This window comes from Rhinolophus ferrumequinum, chromosome 8 (genome assembly GCF_004115265.2).
Source record: "Rhinolophus ferrumequinum isolate MPI-CBG mRhiFer1 chromosome 8, mRhiFer1_v1.p, whole genome shotgun sequence".
Classification (NCBI taxonomy): domain Eukaryota; kingdom Metazoa; phylum Chordata; class Mammalia; order Chiroptera; family Rhinolophidae; genus Rhinolophus; species Rhinolophus ferrumequinum.
The window spans coordinates 55593457-55620924 of NC_046291.1; the positions used below are offsets into that span (position 1 = coordinate 55593457).

The 27468-nt window shown below is 38.3% G+C and overlaps 1 protein-coding gene and 1 pseudogene across 5 annotated transcripts in view; both read left to right on the forward strand.

Moving 5' to 3' along the window:
- The window catches only part of STK39 (serine/threonine kinase 39), a 276825-nt gene that overhangs the window by 172179 nt on the left and 77178 nt on the right, over positions 1–27468 (forward strand). The gene's annotated exons all lie outside the window — the stretch shown is intronic.
- Positions 17471–26406, forward strand: LOC117025910 (translationally-controlled tumor protein-like; annotated as a pseudogene).

Consider the following 27468-nt stretch of genomic DNA (forward strand, 5'->3'; position numbering starts at 1 on the left):
TAAAGGTTTTTTTACCTGATTAAGCCAGTCCCATTAGGATATCCTCCTTTTTGATTAAGTCAAAATCTGCTGATTTGGAACTTTCATTACAACTGCAAAATCCGTTCACCTTTTCCACATAACATAACTTAATCATGGGAGTGACAGCCCATCCTGTTTAAAGATCCTCTTCACACTCAGGGGGGAGGATCATGCAGGACATGTACACCCGGGGACAAGAATATTGGAGCCAGACAGAAAATACTGCCTACCACAGAGGGCTCTCTAAATAAAGTGATATTTGAGCAGACCACTGATGGAGTAAGGATTCAAACCATGAGGTTGTTTGGAAGGAGAGCGTTCTCGACAGAGCAAACAGTGACTGCAAAGGTTCTTGGTCAGAAGCATGTTATAAGCAGTTATAAAACAACAGCGGGGGACCCGTGTGGACAGAGTGGTGCAGGATGAGGTCAGAGAGCTACCACAGGCTGAATCACATAGGGCCATGTGGCCTGTGGTAAAGACGTTGGATTTCACTGTTAGTGGGTGGGAACCATTGAAGGTTTGTGAGTGATATGATGTGAGTTAAATTTTAAAATGAGCACTGCGATTGCTTTATGGAGAATAAACCATAAAGACACCACTTAGGTGGAAGCAGAGAGCCCACTGGCAGCTATCATAGAGATGCAGAGAGTGATGATGGGACCTGGACCAGGGTGGGGAGTAATGGAGGTGACAAGCAATTATTGGACTCTAGTTGGAGATGTGAGAAATCAAAGATTATTCAAGGACTGGGCCTGAAAATATGAGTGAATGGAATTGCTGTTTCCTGAGATGGGGAGGAGAGTTGGAGTTGTGGGTGGGGTGGAATCAAGAGTTCATTTTCAGACATGTTAAGTTTGGCTTGTCTGGTGGACATCTATGTGATGATGACAAGTAGGGTGCATCAGTCTAGGTTTCAAAGGAAATGGATTTCTGAGCTACAGATGTAAATTTGAGAACTGTTGGCACATATGGTATTTAAAGCCATGCAATTATATGAGATCACCTAGGGAGTGATGAAGGAAAAGAAGAGAAGTGGTCTGGTATGCTCTCAGGTGGGTCATGGATGAGGAACAATGACCTGATTGATAAGGAGAGGCGGGTGCAGCACAGGAGGAAAAGGTGGTCTGGTAAACCAGAGGAAGTGTCTCCAGAAAGGAGAGAAAAGCTGTTATCGATTGCTATTAATAGAGCAAGTAAAATGGAAACTAAGAATTCACCATTGTATTTGGCAAAATGCAGCATGTTTTCGACCTTGGCAAGAATTGTTTCAGTGGAGTGATAGAGACAAAAGCCTGATTGAATTGGGGTCAGGACAGAGTGGCAAGAGAGAACATGAGGTAACAAGGATAGATTACTTGTTAGCACAGATAACTCTTGCTAGAAATTTGCGATATACAGGGGAGCAAAGAAATGGGGTGATAGCTCAATGAGAATATGGAGTGAAGGGAGTTCTTTTTTAGAAGCATCATTTATATAGGTTAATAGGAATGATCCCATCGAGAAGGAAAAATGGAATAAAAGAGGGGACATTGTAAGACTGATGTCCTCAGATGGGTGGAAAGGGATGATGCCCAGGCATCCACGTAGGTCAGACTTTGGAGAACGGAGAGTTCACCTGTTGGACAGTGTAGCCAGCATCGTGAAGGGCAGGCAGAGGTGCAAGGAGACTAGAGGATTGGCCAGGGCAGGTAGAAGTCCTCTTCTCGTTTCTGTTTTCTTGGTAAAATAAGGTGTGTCATCTGTTGAGAGTGAGGAAGGAAAATATGTTCAAGGTTTGAGAAATGAGGTGATAATTGTGTAGGAGAGCTGCTGCAGAGTAAATTTACCATGTTAGTGGCTGAATTTAAGGACATTATCCTGATGTCCCAGAATATAAATATAGATGTGAGTGTGAATGTAATTGAAACGGAAACAACATTTTAAAACATTCATAGAAGATTCTGAGAGAACACCCACGGGTCCCAGTTTTAGAATCACTGTTTCAATTGTAAACAAATATGGATCATCGAACTCAGTGATCTCCTGTGTGCAGTGTGGCAGTCTCCTGCCTTTTTGTCTCACCACCAGCACCCCCTCATAGGTCTGGCTCCCTTCCCTTAGAACCCTCAAAGTTACATGCTTGTTGAGTATCAGAAACCTGTCATCCAGTGTTGGCTCGGTCATACAATTTTTTCATACCGCATTCCCCATTTGAAATTTACTCCAGATCACTTGTATCCCCTCCAGGCCCAGAGAAGTTATTTCCTAAACCATTCTGTGTGAGAGGAAGCTGGAAGGTTCTGGCTAGTGTTTATCAGATTTTATAAGATCCATTCCCTCGTTTGTACCCTTCTCATTCCTTTTCCCACATCAAAATTGCAATACATATACGTAAGTAAGCACACACATATACACATATAGATACACACACACACACACACACACACACACACACACCCTCACTCTCTTTGCGAATCACTGGTCTAGACAATGTGTGGCTATTGGGTACTGGGAAACAGTACGCTTGCCTTTCTTATCCTCCGAGGTCATCTGGACATGACATTTATGTGTGTTGTGCTCTACAGGCTACTGGGTAGAGACTTCAGTTCAAGCCGGCCTTTCATCAGTTCTTAACTAGTGCTCTGTGGATGGCTGCCTTCTCCACCTCTCAGAAAGGTCATTCTGACTTACTTTTTGACATAGCATTTTACAGACCTACCTCCTAGAAGTGTGGCTCCCCCCACACACCTCACTCCCAGTTGCCAGATAAACCTCACCTTCATTCTGCAAGTAGGAAACTGGGAATATTTCACTTTTCAAAATGTCACATTCTGTAAAAAAAGACATACATTGTGGCTAGAAGTAGTATATTTATTTTTCTATTATTCATTTCTGGTGATCATAGGCAAAAGACTGAGATGGCAAAGGCTAATACCTTCCTTGAAAAAAATACAATATTGCTTTAACATACTTTTAAAACTGACCTGTTGTTTTGTAAGCTTGGAGATAAAGGATTAGACCTTAGGTCTCAAAAATCAAATGTTGCATGGAGATAGTTAAAATGTAGTTTTTTCTTTTTTTCCTGTATGTACTTTTCTGCAAATGTTCTCTTGTCCATTGTGTATATGGTGATGTCATTTTTGTTATTTAAAAAAAAAACAACCCTGAATATCATAAAGTTAGGCACAAGATAAAGAAATCCTCTTAAACACATTTCAGGAGGAAAACACCAAGTAGGTGATCTCATAGTTTATATACTGCCAATGAATGGCAGAACAATTTCTGATTTGAGCTAAACATTGTACAAATATTTGTCATTAGTATATTTTTCATAAAATAGAATAGTCATGTATTTGACACAAAACATGTTTTCACAATCAGCATCAGTAGTTTGGAAAAATGATGAACTTACCAATTAAATTGCTAATTCCTTTGTGCCGGGCACAATTCATACTTTTTGACAGCTCAGCCCAGTGGATTGTAGTTATGGTTTCACTAAAGGCAACCATGGCAGTTGTTATACAGAGATGCTCTGATATGGTATAGCCCATCAATTTGCTCAAAATGAATTTACCTTGTCATTATGTAGCAGTATCATTATATCTTGATGGGCCACTTAAAGACCGGAGGCCAACAAAAGAGCTTTCCTGCTTGTAGGGAAAAATGATCTCTAGAGTAGGATATTTATTTTAACAAAAATCCTTTAGCATGACAATATTGTCTAATTTGATTTATTAATTTAATGTATTAAATGGTGAACTTAGCTATTGGTATAGACTTTAGTAAATTATAATTTCATAAAGAAAGCTGAAGTTGATAAAAACAATGTTGATCACTGTTTTAGCATCTGTATGCCTGAATTATAATTCTGTATTATTATTCTGGAGGGATCAGAATTCTTAAATCGTTCCCTAGCCTGTAAAATCAGGCTAATTGCATAATTCTTACTAGTCAAGTGGTTTAGAAGCTTGATTAATTTATCCCAGAAGGTTAAATAGTGTAGGCATAGTGTTCAATTGTGGCAATGATTTTTAGTACGTGTTCTTTTTTTTTTTCCTCAACAAACTACTTATTTATGACTTTCTTTGTGCAAGTCTTTGTTGAAAATCCAAAGATGAGTAAGACAGAGTTTCTGTAGTCAAAAAAGCTTACCGTGTAGGCGGAGAGATCAGACCCTGCACAAATGACTATAATACAAGGTAGAAAGTGATAAATGCACTAAGAAGACAGATGAAAAGGAGAGCTATGGGTAATTAAAGGTAGGTGAGAACCCTTTTGTCTGAATGTTACCTTTGGGTTACTAGTTCCCATAGTAACCAGTGTTTATTTTTTTCCAACATCCAAATTTCGAGAAGAGGGATGGTTAGGTTGAATCCAGGGGCAGTGTCAGGCTGTGGTCTTTGATGCGGACCTCCTGAGACTTCAATTATTTCTGACAAGACCCTGTTTGTTTTCCAGTAGTGGTATGTGTAAATATGTAGGCAGCAGCTTATTAGAAATACAGTTCTTTAAAATGAAAAATATTTGACATTTTACTCAATTTTTAAAAATGTTCTCTTTTGGTTCTTTCCATTTCTCTGAGAACTGGACTCATTGTTACACATCTTTGCTTTATCGTCCATGAGGTCCTTTAAGTGATGACGTTTCTCCTACGTGCCAGGCATGGTGATAAGCACTGGGTGTGCTTCTTCTAGTGTAATCATCATGAAACCTCCATGGCATCAATCCTGTGACAGACATTTCATAGCTGAGGAGAGTAAGGTGTAAAATCATGGCAGTAATTTGCCCAATGCTGTACAGCTCAGAAGACGCAGAAATAGGGCTTGAACCTGGGTCTGTTCTTGCTCTTCTCCGCTTGGCCCTGTGGCCGAGCTCTCTCCAGTTCCATTTTGAACGTAATAAGAAACTCATACACATCCAGGATTGTTACCTTTACCCTCTTTTCTTTAATATTTCACATAAATGTTCTTTTAACAATGTTTCCTGATAAACTCATCATTAAATATTGTGACAGGAATACCTGAAAATATTTTGGAGGAGATGCTGAAGATAATGATGCAAATAGCAGCCAGCATTTGTAGTCTTTTATAATTTTGAAAGCAGTGTCACATCCCTTGCCCGGTATAATTTTTCATTTCATTCTATGTTTGTTGCTTTCCTACAGTCACAGAGCTAGTATACCCAGGCTGGAGACTGGGTCTTCTGATGTTAATTCAGTGTTATTGATCATATGGTCCATGGAGATAGTATAAATATACATGATATACAGTAGTGTAGGGTAAAGGGCTTTTGCATATACAAAATTTTCCTGCTAGTAAACATGCTAAATTAAGTCACATGTATATTCAGAAAAATGTGGTACTGTAAGGAAGGGAAGCAAAATAGACACATTAAAAATCATTGATTATGAGATGTCATTTTTTTTTCTGACAATGGAGCATGATGTTTGTGAGTATAAATACTTTCAGCAATAGGGATTGCATAAAGTTCTTTAGTTTTGAATGATGCATGATCATCTTAGAAATTTAGAATCTCAATTAAAAGAAAGAAGAACAAGAAATAAAATCATCCATAATCCTACCCAGAGACACATTAGTATTAGCTTCTTAATAAATATTCTTCTAGTCTTTTTTCTACCTTTATGATAACGTATACTTTAAATGTTTTTGATGTTAGTATATAAATATTTTGCTTATTTTTATGAAACATAGTTGTTTTATAATCTGCTTTGTTTGTTAATGTCCTTGATATCTATCTTATCAATGAGTATAAGTCTACACAATCCTTTTAAGTGGCTGTCTTATATTTTGACTAACTGTGCCAAAACATTACTTAAAAAGTATTGTTTGATATATGCGGAGTTCCCAGTTTTAAGTATAGCAGCATATAAAAGCTTATATATGCAAAAATGATGTTTGAAAAGTGGCCAGTAAAAAAAATCTTTTTGACGTTGGTGAAATGTTCTTCTTAGAGGTTAAGAAACCTGGAGATACATAATTGAGTAAGCGCAGTATCAAAGTGCATGGGGGTTATAAGACTGGTTGTTGCTTTGGGTCAGCGGGGGATGTCACTACCCCTGTAGCAGCTGACGCTGCGTCCTCACACTGTGTTAGACCTGAGTTCTTATAGCAGCATTTTCACTAAGGCACTGCACTGAGAAGCCACAAAAATGCATGATTCCTCAGTGTAACATGCTCACCAGTGATAGAACACAAATGTAGGATTCCATTTTGCCGCTGTTCTTTTGGCTTCTTCCTTCCAGTGCAGACCTATTCTTTAGGAAATCCTCCCTTGGCTGCTTGCTGGGGTTAGAGGAAGTGATGTGTGGGACATAACAATTGGAGACAGGAGAGATTTTCTTCATTCTTTTAGAACGGCACACAATGCCTAACGTGTGACAGACCCTTAATAAGTGTATATTACACAAGTGCTGACTGAAGGATTCTTAACTAAAGGCATGTTGCACACACTTTTAATATCAAGGTGCTGCGCAAGACATTTTTTATGTGTGCAGCTCTTTATTTTTGATGTCATACTGGAAATGTGTACAAAAATTACTCTTTACTAGATGTCCTTTACAAAAACTCCCAAGGTAATACTTTCGATACAATATTATATCTTATTTTTTAAAACCTATATGGATTCCATGCTATAAGAACTGCCAGATATAATTTCTGTGGCAGAGATATAAAGGGAAGTCATGGTGAACAAGGATCCTTATGGAACCATTCTCTTCCCTTCTATATACCCAGCTTAGGTTCCTTCTGCTAGGCTATCCATTGGCTGTAGCTACCTCAGGGTCTCAGGACCAAGTCTCAACATGTGAGTTTTGAAGTGTCGCTATGCTTCCTCCTCAAGACCCCTCTCTGGTAGAAGTCTCCCAAGTAAAAAAAAAAAAAGAAAAAGAAAAAATAAGAAAAGAAATAAAAATAAAAAATATTCATCCTGCCTCTTTAGGCCACTTAAGGGTGGAAGCTGGCATGCTCTTATGGAACTTATTCATAACTGCAACTCAGAGTGTTTTCAGGGGAGCTCTCATCTGACTTCAGAGAACTGCAGTGAATTGTGCAATGTCACGTGACCAGTCACTGTCAGTGCCAAGAACAGTTCCCCGACACCAACTCCACAGAGGTAGCCTCCTTGCTCTCCTCTCTCTCATTGTAAGTTCCCCAGTGCTCTGGCCTGCTGGTCTTACTTGCTGAACTAATTGTTTGGTCACATTTCCAGAACTTTCTCATCTTCGTTGAACTCCTGCTTCTTTCTCGTGAGCTTTTTAATATCATTGCATAGATATGCATGAAGAGGAAATGTGTTAAAAATAGTGAGTACCTTAACAAGCTTTGGTGGCATTTAAGTCAATATTAATTACCTGATTCCTTGGCTGGTAATAGCCTGAAATTTTAACAGATGCCGTAGTGTTTTCAAGTTATCCTTTCTGTCACTATGCAGAGGCTGTCTCCCTTTCCCTTTTTTTATATTCCACCTTTCCTGGCTCCTGATGAAGTAACCTGCTGCTCTTAGCATTCTAAAAATTCTCCTCTCCAGTTTTACTGGGGGAAGGGTGTCTCTTAGGATGTGTCCTCTTGATCAGAGCTGAATAATTCTGAGGACCGTTTGCAATGTTATTTCAGTTCTCACTTGCCATATCCCTGGAGATAATGAGTGGTAAAATTTCTTCCTCGAAATGGTGATGGTAGCAAGCGTATTTCAGTTTGGGGGCTTTCTTTGCATTAACTTTTCTTTCCCCATTGAAACCAGGCTTCCTGGAATATACATGCAACGTTATCTTGCAATTCTCAGAGTACTGGAAAACTTCGTTCTTTGTACAGTTCTTAACTGGTGATGTAGTGGGAAATCTCTGCTGCTCAGTGAATTTCATTGGTTGGCCTTTATATTAGTTTTCTATCTCTGCTGTAAGAGATTACCCCATACCTAGTGGCTTAAAACAGCAAAAAATTATGATCTTACAGTTCTAAAGTCAGAAGTCTAACATGGGTCCCACTGGGCTAAAATCAAGATGTTGGCAGAGCTGTGTCCCTTTCTGTGGAGAGTCTGTTTCCTTAACTTCTTTTTAAAGACTTTATTTATTTATTTAAGAGCAGTTTTAGTTTCACAACAAAATTAAGAGAAAGGTACAAAGATTTCCCATTTGCCCCCTGACCCCACACATTCATAGACGTCCTGTTACCAATATCCCCAACAGAGTGGTATGTTTGGTTTGTCACAATCTGTGAACATATGTTGATACATCTTTATTACCCAAAGTCCGTAGTTTACATTATGGTTCACTCTTGGTTTTGTATGTTGCATGGGTTTGGACAAATGTGTAATGAAATGTATCTAACTTAATAGTATCATACGGTGTTTTTACTGCCCTAAAAATCCTCTGTGTTCTCCCACACTCCTGGCAACCACTGATCTCTTTTATTGTCTCCATAGTTTTGCTTTTTCCCAGAAGGTCACATAGTTGGAATCATACAACATGTGGCCTTTTCAGATGGGCTTCTTTCACTTAGTAATATGCATTTAAGGTTCCTCCCTGTCTTTTCATGTCTTGATAGCTCATTTCTTTTTAGCTATGAATAATATGCATTGTCTGTATGTCCCACAGTTTTTTTCTGGGGTTTTTGTTTTTGTGTTTTATCCATTCACCTCTGAAGGACATCTGGTTTGCTTCCAAGTTTGGGCAGTTATGCATAAATCTGTTATAAACATCCATGTGCAGGTTTTTGTGTGGATATAAATTTTCAGTTCCTTTGAGTAAATACCAACGCCAAGGAACACGATTGTTGGATTGTGTGGTAAGAGTGTGTTTCATTTTGTTAAGAAATTGATAACTGCCTTTCAATGTGGCTGTACCATTTTGCATTCCCACCAGCAATGAATGAGAGTTCCTGTTGCTCCACGTCCTTGTCAGCATTTGATGTTGGTGTGGTCGTTGTCAGTGTTCCAGATTTTGGCCCTTCTAAGAGGTATAGAGTGGTATCTCATTGTTATTTTAATTCGCATTTCCCTGATGATATATGATGTGGAGCATCTTTTCATGTGCTTGTTTACCATCTGTCTATATTCTTTGGTGAGGTGTCTTAAAGTTTTGGGCCCAATTTTCTTTTCTTTGTTCTTTGTTTTCTTCTCATATGTTCTCTTATTGTTGAGTTTCAGGAGTTTTTTTTTATATATTTTGGACAACAGTCCTTTATCATATATGTATTTTTCAAATGTTTTCTCTTGGTCTGTGGCTTATCTTCTCATTCACTTGATACTGCATTTCGCAGGGCAGAAGTTTTTAAATTTAATGAAGTCCAGCTTATCAATTATTTATTTAATGGACTATGCCTTTGGTGTTGTATTTAAAAAGGCATTACCATTCCCAATGTCATCTATGTTTTCTCCTAGCAGTTTTATAGTTTTACATTTTACATTTAGGTCTGTAATCTATTTTAAGTTCCTTTTTATGAAGGATGTAAGGTCTGTGTCTAGATTCATTCTCTTACATGTGGACACCCTGTTGTTCAAGCACCATTTGTTAAGAAGACTATTTTGCTTCATTCTATTATTTTTGCTCCTTTGTGAAAGATCGGCTGACTGTATTTATAGAGTGTTTTTCTGGGTTCTCTGTTCTGTTCCATTGATCTATTTTTGTATTCTTTCACCAATACCACACTGTCTTGACTAGTACAACTTTATAATAAGTCTTAAAGTTGGGTAGTGACAGTCCTCCAACTTTGTTCTTCTCCTTCAATACTGTGTTGTCTATTCTGGGTTTTTGTCCTCCATATAAACTTTAGAGTAAGTTTGTTGATATCCACAAAACAACTTGCTGGAATTTTGATCAAGATTGAATTTATAGTCATGTTGGGAAGAACTGACAGTCTGACAATATGGGTCTTCCTGTCTGTTAAAATGGAATATCTCTCCATTTATTTAGTTCTTTTTTGATTTATTTCATCAGAGTTTTGTAGTTGCCCTCATATGGATCTTACACATATTTTGCTAGATTTATACCTATGGGTTCCATTTGTGGGGGTGGTTGCTAATATAAATGACACTATGTTTTTAATTTCCAGTTTTACTTGTTCATTGCTAGTACAGAGGAAAACAGTCAACTTTTATATAGTAATCCTGTAATCTTGTTATTATTACTTATTAGTTCCAGGAGGGGTTTTTTGGTCCATTTAAAAAAAAAAAAAGATTCTACACAGATGATCATGTCATCTGTGAAGGACAGTTTTCTTTCTTTCTTCACAATCTGTATATTATTTCCTTTTCTTGTCTTAATGCATTAGCTAGTACTTCCAGTATGATGTTGAAAAGAGGTGGTGAGAGGGGACGTCCCATCTATGCCTGCTACTTGATCTTACTGAGAAAGCTTCAAGTTTTGCATCATTATAATATTTACTGTAGGTTTTATAGATATTCTTTATCAAGTTCAGGAAGTTCCCCTCTATTCCTAGTTTCCTGAGAGTTTTTTTATCATTAACTTACCTAACCTTAAAAGCATAGAATGAAGAATAGGTAGAAAATATCCATTATACTTTAGGGAACTGTAGCAAAATATAAACCTATCACTTGATAAGACTCTTTCCTCAAAATTTGGCTGTATGGAGTACCTAGAGATTATCTTCTGAGCTCCCAGCTTCTGGGCCATGTGGAAATCAGACTATCACACAAATATGAGAACCACCCTTTTTAACAATTTTCAGAAAATAGAACTGTACACTCTCTGGTAATCTGCTTATTTCAGTGAGTTTCCCCAGTGAAGTAAGTAGTAAGTAATTTTAATATCCAAAAGTTTTTGGTGCAGTTTTTTAATGTGTTTGGATATTGGAGATGATGTAAAGCAAGCATACCTGGCCACAAAATATTTACATAAGTCTTCCTCAAAACCCTTTAGCTCATTTTTATTTGCAGAAATACGTCTTATTTCAAGGAAGTGCTGCAGGGTTTCTAGCCTGAGTAAGAAGCCAACCACTTTCTCTCACACTCCAGGGAGCCCTGGGGAGCTGGGGTTGCTCTCCCACACCCATCAATATGGGGCCGGGTGTCTGCACTGATTGTGTAAGTCAGAGCACGCTGTGGGTGGGTACTTTAAGATGACTTTTCAGTTCCCTACATGGAGAATTTGTCAGTGTTCCAGCTGGTTGCCTTTGCTATCTTAATGTAGAAGCTTTGGAGATTCAGTAAAATTAAGCTCTGCCCATTTGACTGGAGTTGGTTCTAGATTTTTGTGCAGTAGAGTGGATACAACGGGGTCACCTCAGTGCAAAAACTGTTGGGTTGTTGTACTTTGATCCATTCTCTTTTTATGGCTTGATCGTACCATTTTGTCCCTCCTACAAAGAGAAAGCTTTCTCTGAGAATGTTCAAATGAAGTATTAGTCTTTCAAAAGGCTTAAAATGAATGTTTATTACCACAGCATGGCCTATACTATTGTAAACTCTTACATTATAAATCACACCAAGGATCCTTGTCACGTTGGCCTTTTGACTGCATTAGGCTAACTGCTCTGTTGCAACGAAGTAATAGTATTTGCTTAGAGCATTGTCAGCAATATTTAGGGAGCTAAGATGAACCTTGTTAGTTTCTTAAAATATTCCATCTCCTTCACCTCTCTCATCCCAGAAGATCTAAAAGAAAACGAGGAACTGAAAAAAAATCAGGACTAGAAGATATTTAACAATCCTTCATTGTCTTGTGATCAGTTTATTGAATAATTTATACTTTCTGGCGTAAAAAATGAAAGTTTTGTTCTTCTTTAGTCATTGTCTTCAAAGAGTATTGTTGAATCTTCCTTTGCCATCTTTTAATGGCATCTTGTGCATTAGGCCATCATTTTTCTGTCAGTTAGGATACAAAAAAGTAAAGTCTAGCCTAAACTTCAATGTTATATTCAGTTTAGCCTTTATTCCCTCCTCTCCTCCACTGGCCTCCTCTTGCTGAAGAGGTGACACAATCAGCTCTTTCACCCTTTTCCACTGTCCCCTTTCTGTGCGACTTTCTCTGACCTGTTGTGAGGGCTGTGGGAGTGGGTGAGTCACGAGGCAAGTGCGGTGTTTTCCAGCTCTGCTATGCAGCTCCCAGCTGTGCTCTGCAGAATATAGGAACTGGGGGACTGGAGGAGGAAATGTGAAAAGGAATGTGAAAACGAACTAATGCACAGTTTTAGGACTGACTTTTTTTTTTTTTAATTAGATTGAATTTTGAAATTACATCATTATATTCTTGTTTATAACTTTTTGTGGGGGTGTATGTCCTAATTTCTAAGGTTTAAATGAGCAATGGATATTTGAGAATTATGCGTTTACTTTTTAAGTATTAAATAGAAGTTCTGAGGAGCTTGCTGTTTACTAAAACAGCTTTTTTTCTCATCTCTGTTATCAGGTTTATTACTCTTCAGTGTCCTCATTCATTATTTTCCTATATTGATTTGAAAGGAGAATTTAAAATAATCACCTTGGGTAATGGTCCTGTTAGAATTGTTACTGAGTTTGGGCTTTTAGATGTGATTGGTTAGGTCACCCCGTGTTTGCTGCGTGCTTTGTTCTCAGCCTCGCTTCCCCAGTCGTATGTGTCTGCCATGCCCCATACCCCAGCACGCTCGTCACCCTCTCCGTACGCTCTGCAAGTCCTCACTCACAATCCCAGGAAGCTATCATTGACTTCACTGGGGCTGCCTCGCCTGAGTGCAACAGGCAGTATGTGAATTTGGGTGTTAGTAGATTTGGTGGTGTGTACAGTTTAATAGTCTGCTTTCTTCTCTTTTTGTAAACTCCTGGTCTTTTTATACTTTCTTTTCTGTTTCTTAAAGAATTACTAAAGGCTACTTATTCGGCATTTTCATCTTTTCTATAAACAGACTTGGCATATGTGAGTTTTATTAAGATTAATAACAAATCAAGCTGATGCGCAGTAACTTCTCTAAGGCTAGAATAGACTTTGCGATGTTCATTAAATCACCATGTTTGAGGACTCCAAAACTTTCATAGTAGCCTTGGACTTCAAGTTGCATATTGAGTGGTAAGGAAAATTCTTTGTTTTTCTTTTATTCTCTACTATATCTTTAATGTTGAAACTGTGGAAAGGTCCATTAATCCTGAGGTTACCTTAAAGGGGAGGCTATCTCTGCCATTCATTGCCAGCACCCCTGATATGCTCAACAGTATTGTAGGAACTATTTTGTCCCTCAAAAGTCAGCTGTTGTTGGTAATGACATCTCTGTATAACACAGGAAAAGGGGCCACATAAAGACGATACATTTTAAATGGCTTATGGATACACTTAGTGGCCTGTTAGGCTGTGGATGCCATCTTGGCACCCTCCTTCTGCTTTGTTCCAACTTTCTGGTATCTCTCAAAAAAGGAGCTGATACACTCATCTGGAACCAGATTTTTGCAGTTGCCACCTAGCAACTGGTACCGATCCAAATCGCCTGGTACCAGTGGCTACTGTGGCCCCTCAGGACTATATATATTTGCATACTTTTAAAAGCTGATGCCTGAGGGTCTGGCTTCTAGTCAGCCTAAATCTAGATGCTGAGATCTTCCCCTTTGGGACACTGACAGGTCTTGGCACATCCTCAACTACTTGGAGCTATTAAAAAATATAATAGGATGGCTTGGACAAACACAGAAGTTTGAGAGAAGACAAGAGTTGGGGCAGGGCTGATTCAAAAGGTTCATCTCCTACATTGAGGCACTCCTTCAAGACTGGGAGAGGTGGTTGTTTTATCTACTATAAAGTAACCAACACAGAGAGTCAAGCAAAATAAAGAAAGAGAAGTATGTTCCAAATGAAAAAATAAAATAAAACCTCAGAAAAAATTCATAATGAAATGGAGATAAGTAATTTACCTGATAAAAGAGTTCAAAGTAGTGGTCATGAAGATGCTCACCAAACTGAGGTCAAGAATGGGTCCAGCAGCAGACTAGATGAAGCAGAAGAAAGGATCAGTCAATACGAAGAAAAAGCAGTAGAAGTCACCCAATCAGAGCAGCAAAAATTTTTTTAAAAAGTTTAAAAATGTAAAGATAACTTGGAGGACTTATGAGACAACATCAAAGGGACTAACACTTGAATTATAGGGATCCTAGAAGGAGAAGAAAGAGGGAAAGGGACAGAAATCTTATTTGAAGAAATAATGGCTGAAAACTTCTCTAAATTGGCGAAAAGAACTGACATCCAGATCCAGGAAGTCCAGAGAATTCCAAATAAAATGAACCCAAAGGAACCCACACCAAAACACATTATAATTAAAAAGTTAAAGACAAGGAGAAGATTAAAAACGTCAAGAGAAAAACAACCTGTTATGTACAAGGGAACCCCCATAAGACTATGACTGGATTTTCAGCACAGACTTTACAGGCCAGAAGGGAGTGGCATGATATGCTCAAAGTTCTGAGAGAAAAAAAACTTCCTACCAACAATACCCAGCAAAGCTATCATTTAGTATTAAAGGAGAAAGAAAGAACTTTTCAGACAAGCAAAAACTAAAGGAGTTCATCACCACTAAATTTGCCTTACAAGAAATGGTAATGGGACTTCTTTACGCTGAAAAGAAAGAGTGCTAAGTATAATAGTAACAAGATCACATATGAGAGAATAAATCTCACAGGAAAAGTAAATGTATAGTAAAAGTTATGTATTAATTACTTATAAAGCTAAGATGAAGGTGAAAAGACAAAAATAGTGAAAATAACTATGATTACAGTATGTAATTAAGGATAAAAATGTGACATCAAAAACGAAATGGGAGAGTAAAAGTGTGAGCTTTAGAATGGGATCAAACTTAGGTAGTTATTCACTTAAAATACACTTTATACATATAAGCTATTATATGGAAACCTCATGGAAAACACAAAGCAAAAATCTGCAGTTAATACATAAAATATAAAGATAAGGGACTGTAACCATATCACTAAAGAAAGTCATCAAACCACAAAGAGAGCAAGAGAAGAAAGGAATGGAGAGGGACTACAAAAACAGCTGTGAAACAATTAAAACCTGACTTGAAATATGAATTTGTGTTGTCACACATTTGTTTGATGTTTTAAATATGCAAAGGGATGATTTCTCGTGTCTACAGTAGTGTAGGTTATGTGCAAAGATGGTTTCTGAAGGGAGAACTCTTTCTTGGATAGATGGATAGATGGAGCTGCTGCTAATCCAGTGGCAGAGCAGAGGGATGAAAACTGCGTTAAATGGGCAAAAAATTATTTCCATGCATTTGACCCCTTTGCAGTTTTAACTTCTGCTTATTGGTCATTGAAATAATTACATATTTGTGAAAAATGGAGCAAGGAAAGAGGTAAGCACTGATTCAAGCTAGGAGTCATAAAGGGAGATTTAAACAAACAAACAAACAAACAAACAACCTCTAATAAAACCCATGCATTTAACTCAGGCACACACTGCAGCCCCACAAGCTTCAGCCAGCAGTCTCTATCTTAAGTCTTTGCCCAGGATCTACAGCCCCGCTCCCCACCCCACTCCCACAGCCCCTCCCCACTTTGGCCTTTGCCTCCTGCTCGCTTCCCTATCTCCAGTCCCATAATCCTAGGTCATTCTCTGGCTTTTTAACTTACTTTTGATATAGTTTGGTGAACCCCTTGGATTTCCTCTCTGAATTCCTTTTGGTTTCTGCATAATTCTCAGTTCTTCTTTCTTTTTATCGGGATCTGTGTTCTCCTTTGTCAGAGGCCAGAAATATCCCACATGAACCAGTCCCCAGGCTCTCTCTGAAGGAGTGAGTGCTGGTGAACTTGGACATATATTCATGTAAAATTACGGCAATGTTCATATGCCCCACGTAATGTGTTTTGAGAGTATGTCACCTATTGCAAACGAGGGAGTAAACATTGTGAGAATCTATATATTAAATTTATTGGGTTGACGATGATTAGTAAGATTACATAGATTTCAAGTGTGCATTTCTATAATACATCATCTATATATCACATTGTGTGCTCACCACCCAGAGACAGTTCTCCTTCCATCGCCATAGAAAATACATATTTTTAAACTGTGTTGTTTTAAACTAAGCAAGAATTACTTAACTACAGGAACTTTGTGATGTGTGTGGAAAACATCATATTGAATAATGAGTTGGAAAAAAGGAATTGGTGTGACATACTTTAACGATATTTAGAGGAACCAAAACTTAAGTCAACATTGATTTAACCACATGATGTAAATGAATGATGTATTCTTTCTACCAGGCCTTTTTCTAGAGAAGATTTGAGGTAAATTACAATACCAAAACATAACGTAAGAGAAGGAAAATGAAACCAAATGGGATTTTAAAACTATTTTGAGAGTGGATAGAGAACTGGACCAGGAACCCAGAGTGATAAAACCACAGAAGTAAATTTAGCTCTCAGCTTCTTAGCAACCAGGAAATTAGTCTATATAGTTCTCCTTTCCTGATAAAAGTAAACATGTACAATTAAAAAACTATATAGAGTGGCAAGCTTTTGCTTGAAACTAAATTCAAGAGAAATTTATCTCATGGTTCTTTCTAGAGAACCTTGGATAACACAGCAGAAAATTTGACCTACTATATGTTTGCAAAAATGTTCTTGAATTGTTTTTTCTTAGAATGACCGTCCTTAGAAGTCTAGGGCTTGTCCTCATTGAATTAACAGCATAAAGTTATTTCTTTAGGGACTAAACTAGGTTTACATCTGTTTTCTTTCTGCTGGTCAACTCTAAGAGAGCAGCTGAGTTTAGAGAAGTTAAGGAAATGCTTTTGGCAGGGAGAGGATAGTAGTTAGTCCAAGTTAAGAGTTCGGACAACCAAAGTCCCCTTTCGCAGTGTGTGTTGATCTAAGGGAAATCTTATGGGTAGATATTAAATGAGCAACTAATGTTGCCATTCTTATAGGAACATTCAAGAAGCTGATTTGTATGTCATCCAGAGGAGTCCTCATTTGCAAAAGTGCTGCAGAGAAGGAATTGTGGGGATAGATCATGCATTTTTTTTTCTAAATGAGCCTCTAGTACTTTTTTTCAGGTTTTCAGTTTATACCCATAATTCTAAACTGTACAATATAGAAGTGCTTTTAGCTTGGGCAAGTCACTTTTCAAGTAGACGTGATCAATGGCTTCCTCCTCCATAAGCCTAAGGTATACCGTTGGAAACTTTGATTATATTAAATGCTGCCTTCTAAATACATCTCCAAGAGTTTGGTGTCAAGAGTTGGAAGGATTGGACATTTTTCATTTTAGTGTTTATCACAAACCACAATGTTGGTGTTAGCATGCTAATATTTCACTTGTTAAAAACAAAGTAAAAAAGATCAACGCTCCTAGTAGGATCAGCCCTGTGGCTACACAGTTCCTGCCACAGAAGAGCTTAGTAAACACCTGGTAAAAAAAATAAATGAAGCGCATTCTTCCCTTTCTATATGCTGTGTTAAACAGGCATAACACCAAGTAATTTAAAAAGCAAGACATTATTTAGATGTATTAATGAAAGAGAAAGTGGAATTGATATATTCCACTTTTTTTTTTTTTTTAGGATATATTAGAAGATGCATTATGCCCTCAACTCGCGTGATGCATAAAATTTACGGGGGTATATGCCTGGGACTTGTGCAGTTTTGTCAGTTTTCATGAACTAAAAGAGAGCTCTTTTCACCCAACTTTATTATTTTGAGATTCACCCATGTTGCATGTATGAATAGCTCGTTACTTTTTATTGCTGAGTAGTATTTCATCAGATGGATTTACCATGTCTCGTTGCTTCTTTCACCTGTTGATGGACATTTGTTTGTTTCTTTTCCCCAATATTTTACTATTATGAATATTGCTGCTATGAACTTTCATGTACAACTCTTTATGTGGACTACATTTTGATTTCTCTTGGGAAAATACCTAGTTGTGAAACAGCTGAGTTAGATGGTAGGTTTGTGTTTAACTTCTTAAGAAACTATCAAACAGTATTCAGAAGTGGATTTTCTATTTTATACCCCCACCCAGCAGTGTATGAGAGTTCTAATTCCACCACATCCATGCCAGGACTTGGTATTCTTTTTAAGTTTAGCCCTTCTAATAGGTGCGTAGTGGTATCTCATTATGGTTTTAACTTTTGTTTCTCTGATTAGTGACATTGAGCATTTTCTCATGTGTTTAATAGCCATTCAAATCTTCTGTCAATATCTTATCAAATTGTTTGTCTTATTACTGAGTTGTAGGAATTCTTTATGTATTCTGAATATACTCGTAAGACATATGTGTGTGTGTGTGTGTGTGTGTGTGTATAATATTTTCTGCCATGCTATGACTTGTATTTTGCTTTCTTAATGGTGTCCTTTGAATAACAAAAGTTTTAAATCTAGATAAGTAGTTTAACTTAATTTTTTGTGGTGTGTACTTTTTGTATACTCTTTAAGAAAAATTACCGACTTCAAGGTTACAGTGACTTCCTCCTATTTTCCCTGTGTTTTTTTCTAGAAGTTGTATCGTTTTAGCTTTTACATGTAGGTCTGTGGCTATCCTAAGTTAATGTGTGTGTGGAGGGGGTGGTAAAGTAAAAGTCAACGCCCATTGTTTTTCCTTATATTCAGGTTCTGGCCTCATTTGTTCAATGAGCTGAACATTTGAAGTAAGTTTGTCATAATAAAAATAATGAGGTTTTTTGGGTTTGTTTGGTTTAGTTTTTGTTTTTTGCTAGAGTTGGGGGAGGAGTTCAAAAGTATAAACTCGTGAGAGAGTCTCCCACCTAAGCAATGCACCTATTAACATTTTGTTATCGTTCTTTCAAGCACTTTCTCCATTCTTGCATGTGTGTTTGTAAATACACCACGGACAAGGCTTTGTAACCGAGTCTAGCTAACTTCAGGTAACATTTCTCTAAATGTTTCGTGTTATCATCTAAATCTCACCCAAGTAATCCCGATTTCACTACCCACCCCACACCAGTGGTGACCAAAAATACTTAGTGTTGCTTTTATTTTTTTAAGTTTTAGCTCAATTTTCTGCCTGTTCAAGTCTTTTACTCTAATGCTGATGAATCACTGTAGCACAGCATCTCTTTCAAATCTTAGTGGATTTTTTTTAAAGGAACTTTTTATTCCCCTGCATTATGAAAGTAATAGGGACATTTGTTAGTGGAAATCTGAGAAACACCGACAGTTGTGAAAAAGAAATTTAGCCATCTGACCACCATTCAGGGATAAGCACATTTAATATTTTGGTGTATTTTCTTCTGTTTCTTTTACTCTGCGTATTTTTTTTATTGTTCCAATTACATTACAGATGCAGTTTTGTACCCTCCTTTTTTACACCTAGTATTACATTGTAATCATTTTCTCATGTTGTTAAAAGTCTTTTATAAATAACATTTTAATAGCTATGTAATATTGCATCCTGTGGTTATTCCACTGCAATTTATTTCACCATCTCTCTATCACTGAAGATTTAATTTGGTTCCAGATTTTTGCTATAAAAGAAATGCTCGAAAGACTGGTCTTATACAGAAAACTCAGGTGTTTAATTTATTTTTCATGTTAGAGTTATAGATGTGGAATTAGTATATCAAGGGATATGACTCTTTTAAAATTCTGGAAACATATTGCCAAATAACCCTCTCTAAAGGTAGTATCAGTTTATACTTCCAATAGCAGTGAAGGAAGGTCTGATAGACTGTGTCCGTGCAAGCATTTCACATTTCCTGCTATCATTTTTTATCTTTGCTAATTTTATTTGGTAGATTAAAAAGTAGTGATTCGATTTTTTAGTTTGCATTTCTGCTGAGACAAATTTCAAAATCCCCATGTGGACAGAGTCAGGGAGGGCATTGAAAGACCCTTGGATTGTTAGAGGGTTTCCAAGTCCCGTACAATAAATGCCTATGTAAGCAGAAATTGATATTTTTAGTATTATTCTGAAAGAATTCACACCATGTCCCAAAATGTGCATTAGTCTTAACAAAGCAAGCCTAAGGCTTTCTCTTGAAATTGAAAGTTTATCATAATAGCAAAGAAAAAAATTAGGTTATTCCGAACTTACGTGTTCTTAGCAATTACTTGCTGACGTCCAGTGATCCTTCTTCCGTCTGCTGAGTGCTCTCAGATGGTCCCTTTAATAAGGAGATGCCGAGGCGCAGCCTTGTCATGGCCGTCTCGTTGTTTCTTCTTCGTTCCCATCTTTTCCCTCAAAAGATTGCGTGCATGCTCTTGTCTTCATTCTTGCTTCATCAGTGGCCAATGGGAGTCCTGTTGCTAGGTTTTCTCACTGGCTTGTAGAAAGCAGAAGCGGGGCGTCTGAGGGAAACCCTAGACTTAGGAGTATCCAGTGGAATTGGCTCTGAGCTCGACCAGCAGAGAGAGATCCAAGTAAGTCTGGCGACGGTGGTCTCCCCTTAAAATCTCTGCCTGTGAACCTGTTGTCCAATTATATCAGTCAACATTTTTGCTCCACTTAAGAACAGGAAGGCCCATTTTTAGAGTGAGAACTTAGTAGAGCTATTGGGCCAATCCTGTTTTCCTCAACTCCAGGGCCAGAATCATTTGGCTTGCCAGATGCCAGGAAAAAATCAATAATATGGCACTTGTTTTCTCCCAAAAGTGCATGGGGACATGTTTCTGACTCTGCAGTCCTATAGTATAACCTTCTGATGATTAAAAATCACCAGAATGTAACTTTACTTACCATCATCAACCCCAATAAACTTTAATTAAAAATATAGTTACCAGAATGGGTAAGGATGTGAGCCTTCTCCACCAGCTTTATCGTCTTTCTACCAAAGCAGCAAATCCTTTCCCTGTACAGCTCGCAGTACTACATTTTGGTATTGGTAGAGTAGCCACATGGATTTGGGATAATCCCATAGAAAAATATTCTGATTTATGTATTGTTTCTTGGTAAACCTTTTCTCATATGTCTTCATGTAAGAAACCTGTAGAGTGCCACTGAAATTCTGTAGTCATTGTCCCCCAGTTTTAGAGACTTGAAAATTTTCTATGCTAAGCATATACGTACAAGTTCATTTTAGGAACCGTGGAGTCTGGGTATGTTAGCACTTCCTTCACAGGATTAACGAACAAGTAGTTCCCTTGCTCTCTAAGTATGTGTGTTTAAGGAGAGAATGGTCGGGATGGGGAGTAGCGGGGTATGATAGAGTAGATATTTCAAAGGCGAAAAAAGAGGCCTTCATGGTCCCAACATCTGAGGTGAGAATTCTCCTAAGCCTAGCACCCCATATACCTTTGATGCACCTCAGCTGTTCACCTGTAGAATTTCTTTTCAGCTCTGAATGCTGTGATTGGCCGTAAGCTCATATAGCAGTCTGTGCGTTAGTTCATCTCTTTATGTTCTCTCCTCCCAAGTCTTACACACGGCCAACCTGTATCTGAGCTGAATGAGTCAGTTTCTTGGCTTACCTCATTTTTAACGCAGTCTAACGTATAGCTCAGTTCCCAGATGTAATCACATCTACTCAGTTAAATGGCCTAATACATGTTTTGTTTGAAGTATAAAGAATTATATTTAATGCGTATTTTTACTTGTGTTATTTTTTTCCAGAAGAAAAGGGAGGCAAAGTAAGAAAATATCACACTCCTCTCTGATATGCTTTTAAGAACTACCCATTAGGGTATTTTAGAATTTCAAGAGTAGCAAAGTTTTTATTTTAAACTATTATTCCAAAATTGAAAGGAGCTTGTGTGAAAGAAATGTTGGTGGTTGTATAGCAGGCACTGAAGTAAACTAAATCAAGTCTGGATGTGTCCCAAACAAAGCAGGGCCATCATCACAGGTATCCTTATTCCTTTGGTGGAATGGCTTTGAAAACTCCTCTCAAGAGTGGAACACATCAAAAGTGAGAACATTCTGGATACGGGAGGTTCCCAGAACAAGCTTGAATCATCAGCAGCCAACTTTGATACCAACTCCAAGTCTCTCAAGTACACAGCTGTTCAGCAGCCAGGTCCAGGCACTAGTGCGTAAAAAGCCTTTTCAGGTCATTTTACAATATTTTATTAATGGCCATATCAACAAGCTAAAGGAGGTCAGTGTGCTGAGGCACAGATAAAAATGACTATCATATTTTTTTTCCTCCCAGTTGGCTCAGCGGGAGATCCTATTAGTGTTCTAAAATGTTATATAATTAGCATGGCACCCGCTGCTCATTTGGTGAGCCAAACTGGTTTTTAATGTCAGAATACAAAACATGGAAATGTCATCTTCATAACACTCCACGTTGTCACTGATAGCCGAGAGCATTTCAGAATGACAGACCCGTAATAACAGTGATGATGATGAGAACCACAATTAAATAGCACTCTGAGCTTGGAGCACTGTTCCTTCAGGCCTTCCCAAGTCCAGAGAGGCCCTGGATGGTGAGAGGATATAATACAAATAACATGTGTGTGCTGTGCTGTCGTCTGGTGTGAAGGAAGAAGGTTGCCAGAAATGCTGGCTGAATTACCGACAACATGTACTATTCTTGTGTCTCTTTTCTCAGGGAATTCCCCTAATCTGGAACATAGGATTACGTATTTTAAGCATGTTTCAGTCTTAACTGTGGTACCTTTCTACCTTCCCGTAAACAATGACCTTTGATTTGACCAAACAAAGCAGAGAATTTAAATTATTCATAAGGGAAAGAGGTATGGGATGGTTTACCAGGAGGATTCTCCGATCCTCATGGGTTTATTATACTCTCTGAGGATCGTCAAGGATTCCAAAGTAGCCCGTTTCCAGACTGTTTTTCTTCAGACTCTCAGCTGGAGAGCGCTGTTCTCCAACTCCAAATGATCAGGCTCCATTTCTTCAAGCATTATTGAGATTCTTAATGAGACATAGCGACCTGTACCCCCTGAAATCTTGTTATATTTGTTGGGGTTTATGGTTAGAAGCTACTATAGGATCCAGTGGAGGACTGGATGCTCGGGTTAGGTGAAGGGATGAGAAGGAATGGATCTCAGGGCAGAGGCCGTTATCTGACGAGAACTCAACGGCTAAAGGTTATGTTTATTCTTCCTGTTGTTATTGAACTAACACTGACTGAATGCTTGCTGTGTGCCAGGCACTATCCAGGCCTTCTCTCACCTAATCCTCTTAGCTGCCTATGCGGTAGTTACTGTTCCCACCTGATTTTACAGATAGAGATACTAAGACTTGGAAAGTTAAGTAAATTGCCAGAAGGTCTCATAGCTAGTCAGGGTTTCAATTGATATTTAAACTCAAGGAACCGAGGTCTGACAGGCTGAATGGATCTAACAAAAAAGTATGTTTTTTTCTCCTTTGACTCCCCTTAAAACCAACTCAAAGATTTGAGGTAGAGGGCAGGGGAGAGGAGGTAGAAAAGTATGTTACCTGGAGACATGTTCCCTTGCCTTCTATGCTTAAAAATAAGTGTGTTGTGGACATTAGAATAGCCTGGAGCTCAGTGCACAGGTGGCAAAGCAGCGGCGTTTCCTACCTGTAGCTATAAAGCCTTTGCAGCCACCCGGAGCCTTGGTGTCAGGCAGACAAGTCCACAGCTTATATTTAATGCAAGTCTTGTTCAGCTTGAATCTACCACCCCTCACCCCCAGATGTTGACAGCTAGCTCCCTGCTCATGAGGAATAGCTTTTTGGCTAGATATCTCTTCAGTATAACAGACCCTGTTTACCTCTCCCAGATTCATTCCTAATGTGACATGTATTGATCATACCTCTGGCCTGCATAGCAACTTAAATGCCCTCATCCCAGAAACTCATTTTGTTGTTGTTGTTGTTATTTAGGTATTTATATAGGGTTGGTTACCTCCATACCTAGGAGTTTTGTCACATGTGCTTACATTTACTATAATGTCGTGCAACAGGTAAGGAGGAATAACGTACTGCTGATCCAATTTGATTTCTTGAATATTTATTGAGAGAGACCCTATGCTAAGCGCTCTGGGGAAAGGTATTATATAGCATTATACAACATAGCATTGTAGCTGTGTTGGCCCATCTTTTGAATTCTGTATACTTACTTAGAATGTTCATACTTGTTCACCTTTGTCATCCCTTTATCTTGTGGATATTCAGTGGCGAGTTTAATTTTTATCAACGAATTCTCTTACACTTGACAAATCATCAGTGGTTATTTTATTTTTGCCTTAAATCAATAGAGAAATGCTCTACTGTTACGTGAATCATTTCGGAAGGAGCCCTTTGACTTTTGCTTCTGAACCCCTTTCTCCTCCCTAGTCTAGCAGCATTATTTTTTTGTGCTTCCTTTATGAAAAGCACATCTATCTATTTACAGTAAAGAAGCAAATAGAAAGTAGTTTGCAGGATGAACTGTATAAATATTTCTGTAGAATAACTCTTCTTTATCCAGCCTGACATCCTTTATTAAATTTTCACTTAAATCAACTTAAATCAAGAGATCTGGAAAGCTTAGTCTTAAAACTTGTCAGAGATCAAGGGACTGGGTGTAAAGGTCAGTCACTGAGACCTCCATCTTGAAGGAAGGTGTTGGGTATATTTTTTTTATTAGTGATTCTTAGCTAAGAAAAACACAGGATCCACGCAGCCTTGGTAAGGCCTTCTCTTGGTGGTGCAGTTACAAACATGGGAGTCGCTTATTAAACATTCTCACACATGTTTTTCAAAATCATCAAAATGTTAGTGTGGTTCTAAAATATGGATTCCATGACTCACACATGAATGTCAGTTTCTTTATTTGACAGTCACACAGCATGTGTTTGAACACAGGCAGGCAGTTTATTTTGAACATTTGGAATAAGATCACATATTACACTCTCTGCTTTGGTCTCGTCCTCAGCTGTGCCATTCATGGTGAGGTGGTATTGCATCATTGCAGTTAGTTTCATGATTAAGCCAAGGGTTTTTCCAATGTTGGTGAACTATAGGCACTTGGCATTTTCCAGGTAGGATGATTTGATTTCTATTCCAAGTGATCAATGCCATTTTATTTACTTTACCTGGAACTGTTGAAGGGATGGTTTCTTCCCACAGCATTGTAATAATGAGTGCCATAAATTAGTGCTCCAGAGACTGAGAATGAATATAGTGTTTGCTGAATGTATAAATGCTGACTTTTAAAAACTTGCCAGGATCAGATGAGAAGGAAGAAGGCATCACACGGTGGTTGCATTTTAAGGACCACTTTACAGTAATAAGAAGAGTTGTGCACCGAGATCAGCAGTGAGGCTTTCAAAAGAGTATCCCGGAGAAGCAGATAAGACCGAAATTCAGGTTTCCCTTCTCTTACTTGTGGCAATCTTCAGATATGAAAAAGAAAATCAGTGTTGTAAAAACACCTGGAAACGTTTTCAGATATTAGCCCTCAAATAATATCCCTTTAAATAATATTAGCCCTTTAAATAATATCATGCAAGTAATGAACTCCTTTATATCCCCTTGCTTTTCTGGGATGTGTTAACCCAAAGCAAGCTTCCTACATCACTCTCAGGTGCCTGCCCTCCTGCTGTCTGCTTTTTTAGCCCTCATAGTATCAGTTACCAGTCAGTACTGGAGAATCACATAGCTTGAAGCAAGTGGATGGGTTTTGTTTGTTTGTCTGTGCCTTGAGAAAGTTTTGGGATTTTTTAATTTTTGTTTTTACATTATTCTAAATAAAAGTCCTGTCCTAATCTTACCTGATGTGTTCTAATATGTGTATATTTCCTTCTGATGCCCATCAACAGCATAACAAATGCCTAGTAACAATGTTATTTTCTGTGCAACTGTGTACTTTATAGCCATTTGCAGCAGTAATTTCAGAAAAGTCCAATTTGAGGATTTATGATTTGCCAAAGGGTCATCCATACTAGACTGTTACCTACATTTACTTAGAGGTCATTTCTCTGAAGTGGATCAAAAAGGAAAAATACTTGCTCGTTCTCATTTAGATTTAATTGTCTTACAATTAAATACGACCTGAGGCTTTTCCACCCGCTCCCCCCTGACCCCCAATACCGCTCCGCCTGCAAAGCACTCGCCCTGAGTTCCTGCTAAGCCAGTGCCACCATGCTCTCCTTTCGGCAGCCACCATGACCTCTTCCGGGACCTCATCAGCCATGATGAGAAGTTCTCCGACATCTGCAAGGTCCAGGAGATCGCAGACAGGCTGTGCCTGAAGGTGGAGAGGAAGGTGGTCAGTAGGAGAGAGGGTAACATTGATGACTCGCTCATTGGTGGAAACGCCTCCCCTGAAGTCTCCGAGGGCGAAGGTACCCAAAGCACAGTAGTCACTGGTGTCGATATTGTCATGAACCATCATTTGGAGGAAACCAGCTTCACAAAAGAAGTATACAAGAAGTACATCAAAGATTACATGTAATCAGTCAAAGGAAACTTGAGGAACAGAGACCAGAAAGAGTAAAAACTTTTATGACGGGGCTGCAGAACAAATCAAGCACATCTTTGCAAATTTCAAAACCTTACCAGTTCTTTATTGGTGAAAATAGGAAATCCAGATGGCATGGTTGTTCTGCTGGACTACTGTGAGGATGATGTGACCCCATATATGAGTTTCCTTAAGGATGGTTTAAAAATGGAATATGTTAACACAGTTGGCTGTTGGGATCCATCACCTGTCATTATCATAACTGGCTGCTGCTTTTCACCCACACACCAGGACTAGGACAGATGGGACTGATGTCACCTTGAGATCTGTGTTGACTTTGACCTTGACTTACTTGGACCAGAGGCATTGTTTTTAAGAAAAACATGTCATGTACATTGTCTGAAAATAAAATGCATTTAAACTCATTTGAGAGAATGCCTCTTAGTTTAATACATAGTTAAATCCATCCTGTGTGGTGTTCCTGGGGAAGCTAAGCCTGGTTGTAGACCACCACCATAAAGCATAAGACTGTCTACAGATAATTTCTACAGTGAAAACTATTTCTATGGGGGCAGACGGATGGCTCAGTTGGTTAGAGTGCGAGCTCTAAACAACAGGGTTGCAGGTTCAGTTCCCGCATGGGATGGTGGGCTCCACCCCCTGCAACTAAAGATTGAAGGACAACAACTTGGAGCTTATGGGCCCTGGAGAACACACTGTCCCCCAATATCCCCCAATAAAGTTTATTAAAAAAAAACCTATTTCTGGGACTGGACTATAAAAAAAACAAGGATCAAGTCTCAATTCTGAGTTGAAGTGACGAGAAAGACCATGCTCACAACCAACATTTGAAGTGCATTCCTTGGACTTTTCATCACCTACAAATGGAAGTAGTTAACTCTGGAAGAGATTATCAAAAGATTAAAAAGAGACTAATACAATTGGAAGCAAAAAAAAAAAAAAAAAAGATACCACCTGTGAAAAACCAGGGCAGATTCTGCTTACATTTCTAACCTAGAGGACACTGATTATTCATTGGTCCTTCATAGTTTTCTCCTTTGTTGAGTGCGTATTTTAAACCTAGTTGAAAGTGATCATTTTCCCTTTAAATTTGCTAATCCTTAATACAGCTTTCCCTGGGTTTGATTATAGATGTAAACTAGTAGGAAAACCACAG